This window comes from Schistocerca serialis, unplaced genomic scaffold (genome assembly GCF_023864345.2).
Source record: "Schistocerca serialis cubense isolate TAMUIC-IGC-003099 unplaced genomic scaffold, iqSchSeri2.2 HiC_scaffold_1370, whole genome shotgun sequence".
Taxonomy (NCBI): Eukaryota; Metazoa; Arthropoda; class Insecta; order Orthoptera; family Acrididae; genus Schistocerca; species Schistocerca serialis.
The window spans coordinates 14,964,941-14,977,998 of record NW_026047592.1 but is presented as its reverse complement, the minus strand read 5'-3'; positions in this window follow the sequence as shown (position 1 = coordinate 14,977,998).

Genomic DNA, 13,058 nt, shown 5'->3' with positions numbered 1-13,058 from the left:
CTAATGACGATAGAAGACTCCAATTGCGTCGCGATCCAATATATCGTCCTCCAGCCGACTTGTCTCCAAGGGTCTATTGCTGCCTCGGGCACCTTATGGTCGTTCTCCTGTGAGACTAGATTTTCGAATCCGACGCAAATATGATAGTTAATTGTAACGTTCATGGCCTCCTAATGCCGATGGAACTCTCAAATTGCGTCGAGATTCAATACATCGGCCTCCAGCGGAACTTGTCTCCAAGGAGATATTGCTGTCTCGAGCAACGTATGAACTTCTCCTGTGAGTAGATTTTCGAATCCGACGCGTAAATGATAGTTAATTGTAGCGTTCAGGGCCTTCTAATGACGATGGGACACTCATTTTGCGTCGCGATCCAATACATCGTCCTCCAACCGACTTGTCTCCAAGGGTCAATAGCTGCCTCGGGCCCCGTATGGTCGTACCCCTGTGAGTTTAGATTATCGAATCCGACGCAAAAATGATAGTTAATTGTAACGTTCAGCGCCTCCTAATGACGATAGAAGACTCAAATTGCGTCGAGATTCAATACATCGTCCTCCAGCCGACTTGTCTCCAAGGGTCTAATGCTGCCTCGGGCAGCTTATGGTGGTTCTCCTGTGAGTTTAGATTATCGAATCCGACGCTAAAATTATAGTTAATTGTAACGTTTAGGGCCCCCTAATGACGTCACAACACTCAAATTGCGTCGATATTCAATTCATCGGCCTCCAGCCGACTTGTCTCCAAGGGTCTGTTGCTGCCTCGGGCACCATATGATCCTTCTCCTGTGAGTCTAGATTTTCGAATCCGACGCAAAAATGATAGTTAATTGTAACGTTCAGGGCCTTGTAATGGCGATGGAACACTCAAATTGCGTCGAGATTCAATACATCGTCTTCCAGCCGACTTATCTCCAAGGGTCTAATGCTGCCTCGGGCACCTTATGGTCGTTCTCCTGTGAGTTTAGATTATGGAATCCGACGCAAAAATGATAGTTAATTGTAACGTTTAGGGCCTCCTAATGACGATGCAACACTCAAATTGCGTCGTTATTCAATACATCGGCCTCCAGCCGACTTGTCTCCAAGGGTCTGTTGCATCCTCGGGCACCTTATGGTCGTTCTCATGTGAGTTTAGATTTTCGAATCCGACGAAAAACTGATAGTTAATTGTAACATTCAGGGACTCCTAATGACGATGGAACACTCGTTTTGCGTCGCGATCCAATACATCGTCCTCCAACCGACTTGTCTCCAAGGGTCAATAGCTGCCTCGGGCACCGTATGGTCGTTCCCCTGTGAGTTTACATTATCGAATCCGACGCAAAAATGATAGTTAATTGTAACGTTTAGGGCCTCCTAATGACGATGGGACACTCAAATTGCGTCGAGATTCAATACATCGTCCTCCACCCGACTTGTCTCCTAGGGGACATTGCTGTCTCTGGCAGAATATGATCCTTCCCCTGTGAGTCTAGATTTTCGAATCCGACGCAAAAATGATAGTGAAATGTAACGTTCAGCGCCTCCTAATGACGATAGAAGACTCAAATTGCGTCGGGATTCAATACATCGTCCTCCAGCTGATTTGTCTCAAAAGGGATATTGCTGCCTCGGGCTCCAAATGGTTCGTCTGCTGTGAGTCTAGATTTTCGAATCCGACGAAAAACTGATAGTTAATTGTAACATTCAGCGCCTCCTAACGACGATGGAACACTCAAATTGCGCCTCGATCCAATACATCGTCCTCCAGCCGACTTGTCTCCAAGGATCTAATGCTGCCTCGGGCACTTTATGGTCGTTCTCTTGTAAGTCTAGATTTTCGAATCCGAAGCAAAAATGATAGTTAATTGTAACGTTCAGGGCCGCCTAATGACGATGGAACTCTCAAATTGCGTCGAGATTCAATACACCGTCTCCAGCCGACTTGTCTCCAAGGGTCTATTGCTGCCTCGGGCACCTTACAGTCGTTCTCCTGTGAGTCTAGATTTTCGAACCCGACGCAAAATTGATAGTTAATTGTAACGTTTAGGGCCTTGTAATGGCGATGGGACACTCAAATTGCGTCGAGATTCAATTCATCGTCCTCCAGCCGACTTGTCTCCAAGGGTCTAATGCTGCCTCGGGCAGCTTATGGTCGTTCTCCTGTGAGTTTAGATTATCGAATCCGACGAAAAAATGATAGTTAATTGTAACGTTCAGGGCCTCCTAATGCCGATGGAACACTCAAATTGCGTCGAGATTCAATACATCGGCCTCCAGCCGACTTGTCTCCAAGGGTCTATTGCTGCCTCGGGGTACTCATGGTCGTTCTCCTGTGAGTCTAGATTTTCAAATCCGACGCAAAAATGATAGTTAATTGTAACGTTCAGTGCCTCCTAATGACGATAGAAGACTCAAATTGCGTCGCGATCCAATATATCGTCCTCCAGCCGACTTGTCTCCAAGGGTCTATTGCTGCCTCGGGCACCTTATGGTCGTTCTCCTGTGAGTTTAGATTATCGAATCCGACGCAAAAATGATACTTAATTGTAACGTTCAGGGCCTCCTAATGCCGATGGAACACTCAAATTGCGTCGAGATATAATACATCGGCCTCCAGCCGACTTGTCTCCAAGGGTATATTGCTGCCTCGGGCACCTTATGGTCGTTCTCCTGTGAGACTAGATTTTCGAATCCGACGCAAAAATGATAGTTAATTGTAACGTTCATGGCCTCCTAATGCCGATGGAACTCTCAAATTGCGTCGAGATTCAATACATCGGCCTCCAGCGGACTTGTCTCCAAGGAGATATTGCTGTCTCGAGCACCGTATGAACTTCTCCTGTGAGTAGATTTTCGAATCCGACGCGTAAATGATAGTTAATTGTAGCGTTCTGGGCCTTCTAATGACGATGGGACACTCATTTTGCGTCGCGATCCAATACATCGTCCTCCAACCGACTTGTCTCCAAGGGTCAATAGCTGCCTCGGGCCCTGTATGGTCGTACCCCTGTGAGTTTAGATTATCGAATCCGACGCAAAAATGATAGTTAATTGTAACGTTCAGGGCCTCCTAATGCCGATGGAACACTCAAATTGCGTCGAGATTCAATACATCGGCCTCCAGCCGACTTGTCTCCAAGGGTCTATTGCTGCCTCGGGCACCTCATGGTCGTTCTCCTGTGAGTCTAGATTTTCAAATCCGACGCATAAATGATAGTTAATTGTAACGTTCAGTGCCTCCTAATGACGATAGAAGACTCAAATTGCGTCGCGATCCAATATATCGTCCTCCAGCCGACTTGTCTCCAAGGGTCTATTGCTGCCTCGGGCACCTTATGGTCGTTCTCCTGTGAGTTTAGATTATCGAATCCGACGCGTAAATGATAGTTAATTGTAGCGTTCAGGGCCTTCTAATGACGATGGGACACTCATTTTGCGTCGCGATCCAATACATCGTCCTCCAACCGACTTGTCTCCAAGGGTCAATAGCTGCCTCGGGCCCCGTATGGTCGTACCCCTGTGAGTTTAAATTATCGAATCCGACGCAAAAATGATAGTTAATTGTAACGTTCAGCGCCTCCTAATGACGATAGAAGACTCAAATTGCGTCGAGATTCAATACATCGTCCTCCAGCCGACTTGTCTCCAAGGGTCTAATGCTGCCTCGGGCAGCTTATGGTCGTACTCCTGTGAGTTTAGATTATCGAATCCGACGCTAAAGTTATAGTTAATTGTAACGTTTAGGGCCCCCTAATGACGACACAACACTCAAATTGCGTCGATATTCAATTCATCGGCCTCCAGCCGACTTGTCTCCAAGGGTCTGTTGCTGCCTCGGGCACCATATGATCCTTCTCCTGTGAGTCTAGATTTTCGAATCCGACGCAAAAATGATAGTTAATTGTAACGTTCAGGGCCTTGTAATGGCGATGGAACACTCAAATTGCGTCGAGATTCAATACATCGTCCTCCAGCCGACTTATCTCCAAAGGTCTGTTGCTGCCTCAGGCAGCTTATGGTCGTTCTCCTGTGAGTTTAGATTATCGAATCCAACGCAAAAATGATAGTTAATTGTAACGTTCAGGGCCTCCTAATGCCGATGGAACACTCAAATTGCGTCGAGATTCAATACATCGGCCTCCAGCCGACTTGTCTCCAAGGGTCTATTGCTGCCTCGGGCACCTTATGGTCGTTGTCCTGTGAGTTTAGATTATCGAATCCGACGCAAAAATGATAGTTAATTGTAACGTTTAGGGCCTTGTAATGACGATGGGACACTCAAATTGCGTCGAGATTCAATACATCGTCCTCCAGCCGACTTGTCTCCAAGGGTCTAATGCTGCCTCGGGCACCTTATGGTCGTTCTCCTGTGAGTTTAGATTATGGAATCCGACGCAAAAATGATAGTTAATTGTAACGTTTAGGGCCTCCTAATGACGATGGGACACTCAAATTGCGTCGAGATTCAATACATCGTCCTCCAGCCGACTTGTCTCCTAGGGGACATTGCTGTCTCTGGCAGAATATGATCCTTCTCCTGTGAGTCTAGATTTTCGAATCCGACGCAAAAATGATAGTGAAATGTAACGTTCAGCGCCTCCTAATGACGATAGAAGACTCAAATTGCGTCGGGATTCAATACATCGTCCTCCAGCTGATTTGTCTCCAAAGGGATATTGCTGCCTCGGGCACCAAATGGTTCGTCTGCTGTGAGTCTAGATTTTCGAATCCGACGAAAAACTGATAGTTAATTGTAACATTCAGGGCCTCCTAATGACGATGGAACACTCAAATTGCGCCTCGATCCAATACATCGTCCTCCAGCCGACTTGTCTCCAAGGATCTAATGCTGCCTCGGGCACTTTATGGTCGTTCTCTTGTAAGTCTAGATTTTCGAATCCGAAGCAAAAATGATAGTTAATTGTAACGTTCAGGGCCGCCTAATGACGATGGAACTCTCAAATTGCGTCGAGATTCAATACACCGTCTCCAGCCGACTTGTCTCCAAGGGTCTATTGCTGCCTCGGGCACCTCATGGTCGTTCTCCTGTGAGTCTAGATTTTCAAATCCGACGCAAAAATGATAGTTAATTGTAACGTTCAGTGCCTCCTAATGACGATAGAAGACTCAAATTGCGTCGCGATCCAATATATCGTCCTCCAGCCGACTTGTCTCCAAGGGTCTATTGCTGCCTCGGGCACCTTATGGTCGTTCTCCTGTGAGTTTAGATTATCGAATCCGACGCAAAAATGATAGTTAATTGTAACGTTCAGGGCCTCCTAATGCCGATGGAACACTCAAATTGCGTCGAGATTCAATACATCGGCCTCCAGCCGACTTGTCTCCAAGGGTATATTGCTGCCTCGGGCACCTTATGGTCGTTCTCCTGTGAGACTAGATTTTCGAATCCGACGCAAAAATGATAGTTAATTGTAACGTTCATGGCCTCCTAATGCCGATGGAACTCTCAAATTGCGTCGAGATTCAATACATCGGCCTCCAGCGGACTTGTCTCCAAGGAGATATTGCTGTCTCGAGCACCGTATGAACTTCTCCTGTGAGTAGATTTTCGAATCCGACGCGTAAATGATAGTTAATTGTAGCGTTCTGGGCCTTCTAATGACGATGGGACACTCATTTTGCGTCGCGACCCAATACATCGTCCTCCAACCGACTTGTCTCCAAGGGTCAATAGCTGCCTCGGGCCCCGTATGGTCGTACCCCTGTGAGTTTAGATTATCGAATCCGACGCAAAAATGATAGTTAATTGTAACGTTTAGGGCCTCCTAATGACGATAGGTCACTCAAATTGCGTCGAGATTCAATACATCGTCCTCCAGCCGACTTGTCTCCAAGGGTCTATTGCTGCCTCGGGCACCTTATGGTCGTTCTCCTGTGAGTCTAGATTTTCGAACCCGAAGCTAAAATGATAGTTATTTGTAACGTTAAGGGCCTCCTAATGCCGATGGAACACTCAAATTGCGTCGCGATCCAATACATCGTCCTCCAGCCGACTTGTCTCCAAGGGGATATTGCTGTCTCGGGCACAATATGATCTTTCTCCTGTGAGTCTAGATTTTCGAATCCGACTCAAAAATGATAGTGAATTGTAACGTTCAGCGCCTCCTAATGACGATAGAAGACTCAAATTGCGTCGAGATTCAATACATCGTCCTCCAGCCGACTTGTCTCCAAGGGTCTAATGCTGCCACGGGCACCCTATGGTCGTTATCCTGTGAGTTTAGATTATCGAATCCGACGCAAAAATGATAGTTAATTGTAACGTTTAGGGCCTCCTAATGATGATGGAACACTCAAATTGCGTCGAGATTCAATACATCGTCCTCCAGCCGACTTGTCTCCAAGGGTCTATTGCTGCCTCGGGCACCTTATGGTCGTTCTCCTGTGAGTCTAGATTTTCGAACCCGGCGCAAAAATGATAGTTAATTGTAACGTTCAGGGCCTCCTAATGCCGATGGAACACTCAAATTGCGTCGCGATCCAATACATCGTCCTCCAGCCGACTTGTCTCCAAGGGTGATGCTGCCTCGGGCACCTTATGGTCGTTCTCCTGTGAGTTTAGATTATCGAATCCGACGCAAAATTGATAGTTAATTGTAACGTTTAGGGCCTTGTAATGACGATGGGACACTCAAATTGCGTCGAGATTCAATACATCGTCCTCCAGCCGACTTGTCTCCAAGGGTCTAATGCTGCCTCGGGCACCTTATGGTCGTTATCCTGTGAGTTTAGATTATCGAATCCGACGCAAAAATGATAGTTAATTGTAACGTTTAGGGCCTCCTAATGACGATGGAACACTCAAATTGCGTCGAGATTCAATACATCGTCCTCCAGCCGTCTTGTCTCCAAGGGGATATTGCTGTCTCGGGGACAATATGATCTTTCTCCTGTGAGTCTAGATTTTCGAATCCGACTCAAAAATGATAGTGAATTGTAACGTTCAGCGCCTCCTAATGACGACAGAAGACTCAATTTGCGTCGACATTCAATACATCGTCCTCCAGCCGACTTGTCTCCAAGGGTCTATTGCTGCCTCGGGCACCTTATGGTCGTTCTCCTGTGAGTGTAGATTTTCGAACCCGACGCAAAAATGATAGTTAATTGTAACGTTCAGGACCTCCTAATGCCGATGGAACACTCAAATTGCGTCGAGATTCAATACATCGGCCTCCAGCCGACTTGTCTCCAAGGGTCTATTGCTGCCTCGGGCACCTTATGGTCGTTCTCCTGTGAGTTTAGATTATCGAATCCGACGCAAAACTGATAGTTAATTGTAACGCTTAGGGCCTTGTAATGGCGATGGGACACTCAAATTGCGTCGAGATTCAATTCATCGTCCTCCAGCCGACTTGTCTCCAAGGGTCTAATGCTGCCTCGGGCACCGTATGGTCGTTCTCCTGTGAGTTTAGATTATCGAATCCGACGCTAAAATTATAGTTAATTGTAACGTTTAGGGCCTCCTAATGACGACACAACACTCAAATTGCGTCGATATTCAATTCATCGGCCTCCAGCCGACTTGTCTCCAAGGGTCAGTTGCTGCCTCGGGCACCATATGATCCTTCTCCTGTGAGTCTAGATTTTCGAATCGAACGCAAAAATGATAGTGAATAGTAACGTTCAGCGCCTCCTGATGACGACAGAACTCTCAAATTGCGTCGAGATTCAATACATCGTCCTCAAACCGACTTGTCTCCAAGGGTCAATAGCTGCCTCGGGCACCTTATGGTCGTCCTCCTGTGAGTTTAGATTACCGAATCCGACGCAAAAATGATAGTTAATTATAACGTTCAGGGCCTCCTAATGCCGATGGAACACTCAAATTGTGTCGAGATTCAATACATCGGCCTCCAGCCGACTTGTCTCCAAGGGTCTATTGCTGCCTCGTGCACCTTACGGTCGTTCTCCTGTGAGTCTAGATTTTCGAATCCGACGCAAAAATGATAGTTAATTGTAACGTTCAGGGCCTTGTAATGACGATGGAACACTCAAATTGCGTCCAGATTCAATACATCGTCCTCCAGCCGACTTGTCTCCAAGGGTCTGTTGCTGCCTCGGGCAGCTTATGGTCGTTCTCCTGTGAGTTTAGATTATCGAATCCGACGCAAAAATGATAGTTAATTGTAACGTTCAGGGCCTCCTAATGCCGATGGAACACTCAAATTGCGTCGAGATTCAATACATCGGCCTTCAGCCGACTTGTCTCCAAGGGTATATTGCTGCCTCGGGCACCTCATGGACGTCTCCTGTGAGTCTAGATTTACGAATCCGACGCAAAAATGATAGTTAATTGTAACGTTCAGGGCCTTGTAATGACGATGGAACACTCAAATTGCGTCGAGATTCAATACATCGGCCTTCAGCCGACTTGTCTCCATGGGTCTATTGCTGCCTCGGGCACCTAATGGTCGTTCTCCTGTGAGTTTAGATTATCGAATCCGACGCAAAAATGATAGTTAATTGCAACGTTCAGGGCCTCCTAATGCCGATGGAACACTCAAATTGCGTCGAGATTCAATACATCGGCCACCAGCCGACTTGTCTCCAAGGGTCTATTGCTGCCTCGGGCACCTTATGGTCGTTCTCCTGTGAGTCTAGATTTTCGAATCCGACGCAAAAATGATAGTTAATTGTAACGTTCAGGGCCATGTAATGACGATGGAACACTCAAATTGCGTCGACATTCAATACATCGGCCTCCCGCCGACTTGTCTCCAAGGGTGATGCTGCCTCGGGCACCATATGGTCGTTCTCCTGTGAGTTTAGATTATCGAATCCGACGCAAAAATGATAGTAGGGCCTTGTAATGACGATGGGACACTCAAATTGCGTCGAGATTCAATACATCGGCCTCCAGCCGACTTGTCTCGAAGGGTCTAATACTGCCACGGGCACCTTATGGTCGTTCTCTTGTGAGTTTAGATTATCGATTCCGACGCTAAAATTATAGTTAATTGTAACGTTTAGGGCCTCCTAATGACGACACAACACTCAAATTGCGTCGATATTCAATTCATCGGCCTCCAGCCGACTTGTCTCCAAGGGTCAGTTGCTGCCTCGGGCACCATATGATCCTTCTCCTGTGAGTCTAGATTTTCGAATCCGACGCAAAAATTATAGTGAATAGTAACGTTCAGCGCCTCCTGATGACGATAGAACTCTCAAATTGCGTCGAGATTCAATACATCGTCCTCCAGCCGACTTGTCTCCAAGGGTCTGTTGCTGCCTCGGGCACCTTATGGTCGTTCTCCTGTGAGTTTAGATTTTCGAATCCGACGAAAAACTGATAGTTAATTGTAACATTCAGGGCCTCCTAATGACGATGGAACACTCATTTTGCGTCGCTATTAAATACATCGTCCTCCAACCGACTTGTCTCCAAGGGTCAATAGCTGCCTCGGGCACCTTATGGTCGTCCTCCTGTGAGTTTAGATTATCGAATCCGACGCAAAAATGATAGTTAATTACAACGTTCAGGGCCTCCTAATGCCGATGGAACACTCAAATTGTGTCGAGATTCAATACATCGGCCTCCAGCCGACTTGTCTCCAAGGGTCTATTGCTGCCTCGGGCACCTTACGGTCGTTCTCCTGTGAGTCTAGATTTTCGAATCCGACGCAAAAATGATAGTTAAATGTAACGTTCAGGGCCTTGTAATGACGATGGAACACTCAAATTGCGTCGAGATTCAATACATCGTCCTCCAGCCGACTTGTCTCCAAGGGTCTGTTGCTGCCTCGGGCAGCTTATGGTCGTTCTCCTGTCAGTTTAGATTATGGAATCCGACGCAAAAATGGTAGTTAATTGTAACGTTCAGGGCCTCCTAATGCCGATGGAACACTCAAATTGCGTCGAGATTCAATTCATCGGCCTTCAGCCGACTTGTCTCCATGGGTCTATTGCTGCCTTGGGCACCTAATGGTCGTTCTCCTGTGAGTTTAGATTATCGAATCCGACGCAAAAATGATAGTTAATTGCAACGTTCAGGGCCTCCTAATGCCGATGGAACACTCAAATTGCGTCGAGATTCAATACATCCGCCACCAGCCGACTTGTCTCCAAGGGTCTAATGCTGCCTCAGGCACCCTATGGTCGTTATCCTGTGAGTTTAGATTATCGAATCCGACGCAAAAATGATAGTTAATTGTAACGTTTAGGGCCTCCTAATGACGATGGAACACTCAAATTGCGTCGATATTCAATACATCGGCCTCCAGCCGACTTGTCTCCAAGGGTCTCTTGCTGCCTCGCGCACCATATGATCCTTTTCCTGTGAGTCTAGATTTTCCAATCCGACGCAAAAATGATAGTTAATTGTAACGTTCAGGGCCTTGTAATGACGATGGAACACTCAAATTGCGTCGAGATTCAGTACATCGGCCTCCAGCCGACTTGTCTCCAAGGGGATATCGCTGCCTCGGGCACCACATGGTCCTTCTCCTGTGAGTCTAGATTTTCGAATCCTACGCAAAAATGATTGTGAATTGTAACGTTCAGCGCCTCCTAATGACGATAGAAGACTCAAATTGCGTCGCGATCCAATATATCGTCCTCCAGCCGACTTGTCTCCAAGGGTCTATTGCTGCCTCGGGCACCTTATGGTCGTTCTCCTGTGGGTCTAGATTTTCGAATCCGACGCAAAAATGATAGTTAATTATAACGTTCAGGGCCTTGTAATGATGATGGAACACTCAAATTGCGTCGAGATTCAATACATCGGCCTCCCACGACTTGTCTCCAAGGGTCTGTTGCTGCCTCGGGCACCTTATGGTCGTTCTCCTGTGAGTTTAGATTATCGAATCCGACGCAATAATGATAGTTAACTGTAACGTTTAGGGCCTTGTAATGACGATGGGACACTCAAATTGCGTCGAGATTAAATACATCGTCCTCCAGCCGACTTGTCTCCGAGGGTCTAATGCTGCCACGGGCTCCTTATGGTCGTTATCCTGTGAGTTTAGATTATCGAATCCGACGCAAAAATGATAGTTAATTGTAACGCTTAGGGCCTCCTAATGACGATGGAACACTCAAATTGCGTCGAGATTCAATACATCGTCCTCCAGCCGACTTGTCTCCAAGGGTCTATTGCTGCCTCGGGCACCTTATGGTCGTTCTCCTGTGAGTTTAGATTATCGAATCCGACGCAAAAATGATAGTTAATTGTAACGTTTAGGGCCTTGTAATGGCGATGGGACACTCAAATTGCGTCGAGATTCAATTCATCGTCCTCCAGCCGACTTGTCTCCAGGGTCTAATGCTGCCTCGGGCACCTTATGGTCGTTCTCCTGTGAGTTTAGATTATCGAATCCGACGCTAAAATTATAGTTAATTGTAACGTTTAGGGCCTCCTAATGACGACACAACACTCAAATTGCGTCGATATTCAATTCATCGGCCTCCAGCCGACTTGTCTCCAAGGGTCAGTTGCTGCCTCGGGCACCATATGATCCTTCTCCTGTGAGTCTAGATTTTCGAATCCGACGCAAAAATGATAGTGAATAGTAACGTTCAGCGCCTCCTGATGACGATAGAACTCTCAAATTGCGTCGAGATTCAATACATCGTCCTCCAGCCGACTTGTCTCCAAGGGTCTGTTGCTGCCTCGGGCACCTTATGGTCGTTCTCCTGTGAGTTTAGATTTTCGAATCCGACGAAAAACTGATAGTTAATTGTAACATTCAGGACCTCCTAATGACGATGGAACACTCATTTTGCGTCGCTATCAAATACATCGTCCTACAACCGACTTGTCTCCAAGGGTTAATAGCTGCCTCGGGCACCTTATGGTCGTCCTCCTGTGAGTTTAGATTATCGAATCCGACGCAAAAATTATAGTTAATTATAACGTTCAGGGCCTCCTAATGCCGATGGAACACTCAAATTGTGTCGAGATTCAATACATCGGCCTCCAGCCGACTTGTCTCCAAGGGTCTATTGCTGCCTCGGGCACCTTACGGTCGTTCTCCTGTGAGTCTAGATTTTCGAATCCGACGCAAAAATGATAGTTAAATGTAACGTTCAGGGCCTTGTAATGACGATGGAACACTCAAATTGCGTCGAGATTCAATACATCGTCCTCCAGCCGACTTGTCTCCAAGGGTCTGTTGCTGCCTCGGGCAGCTTATGGTCGTTCTCCTGTCAGTTTAGATTATCGAATCCGACGCAAAAATGATAGTTAATTGTAACGTTCAGGGCCTCCTAATGCCGATGGAACACTCAAATTGCGTCGAGATTCAATACATCGGCCTTCAGCCGACTTGTCTCCAAGGGTATATTGCTGCCTCGGGCACCTTATGGTCGTCTCCTGTGAGTCTAGATTTTCGAATCCGACGCAAAAATGATAGTTAATTGTAACGTTCAGGGCCTTGTAATGACGATGGAACACTCAAATTGCGTCGAGATTCAATACATCGGCCTTCAGCCGACTTGTCTCCATGGGTCTATTGCTGCCTTGGGCACCTAATGGTCGTTCTCCTGTGAGTTTAGATTATCGAATCCGACGCAAAAATGATAGTTAATTGCAACGTTCAGGGCCTCCTAATGCCGATGGAACACTCAAATTGCGTCGAGAATCAATATATCGGCCACCAGCCGACTTGTCTCCAAGGGTCTATTGCTGCCTCGGGCACCTTATGGTCGTTCTCCTGTGAGTCTAGATTTTCGAATCCGACGCAAAAATGATAGTTAATTGTAACGTTCAGGGCCATGTAATGACGATGGAACACTCAAGTTGCGTCGAGATTCAATACATCGGCCTCCCGCCGACTTGTCTCCAAGGGTGATGCTGCCTCGGGCACCTTATGGTCGTTCTCCTGTGAGTTTAGATTATCGAATCCGACGCAATAATGATAGTTAATTGTAACGTTTAGGGCCTTGTAATGACGATGGGACACTCAAATTGCGTCGAGATTCAATACATCGTCCTCCAGCCGACTTGTCTCCAAGGGTCTAATGCTGCCTCGGGCACCCTATGGTCGTTATCCTGTGAGTTTAGATTATCGAATCCGACGCAAAAATGATAGTTAATTGTAACGTTTAGGGCCTCCT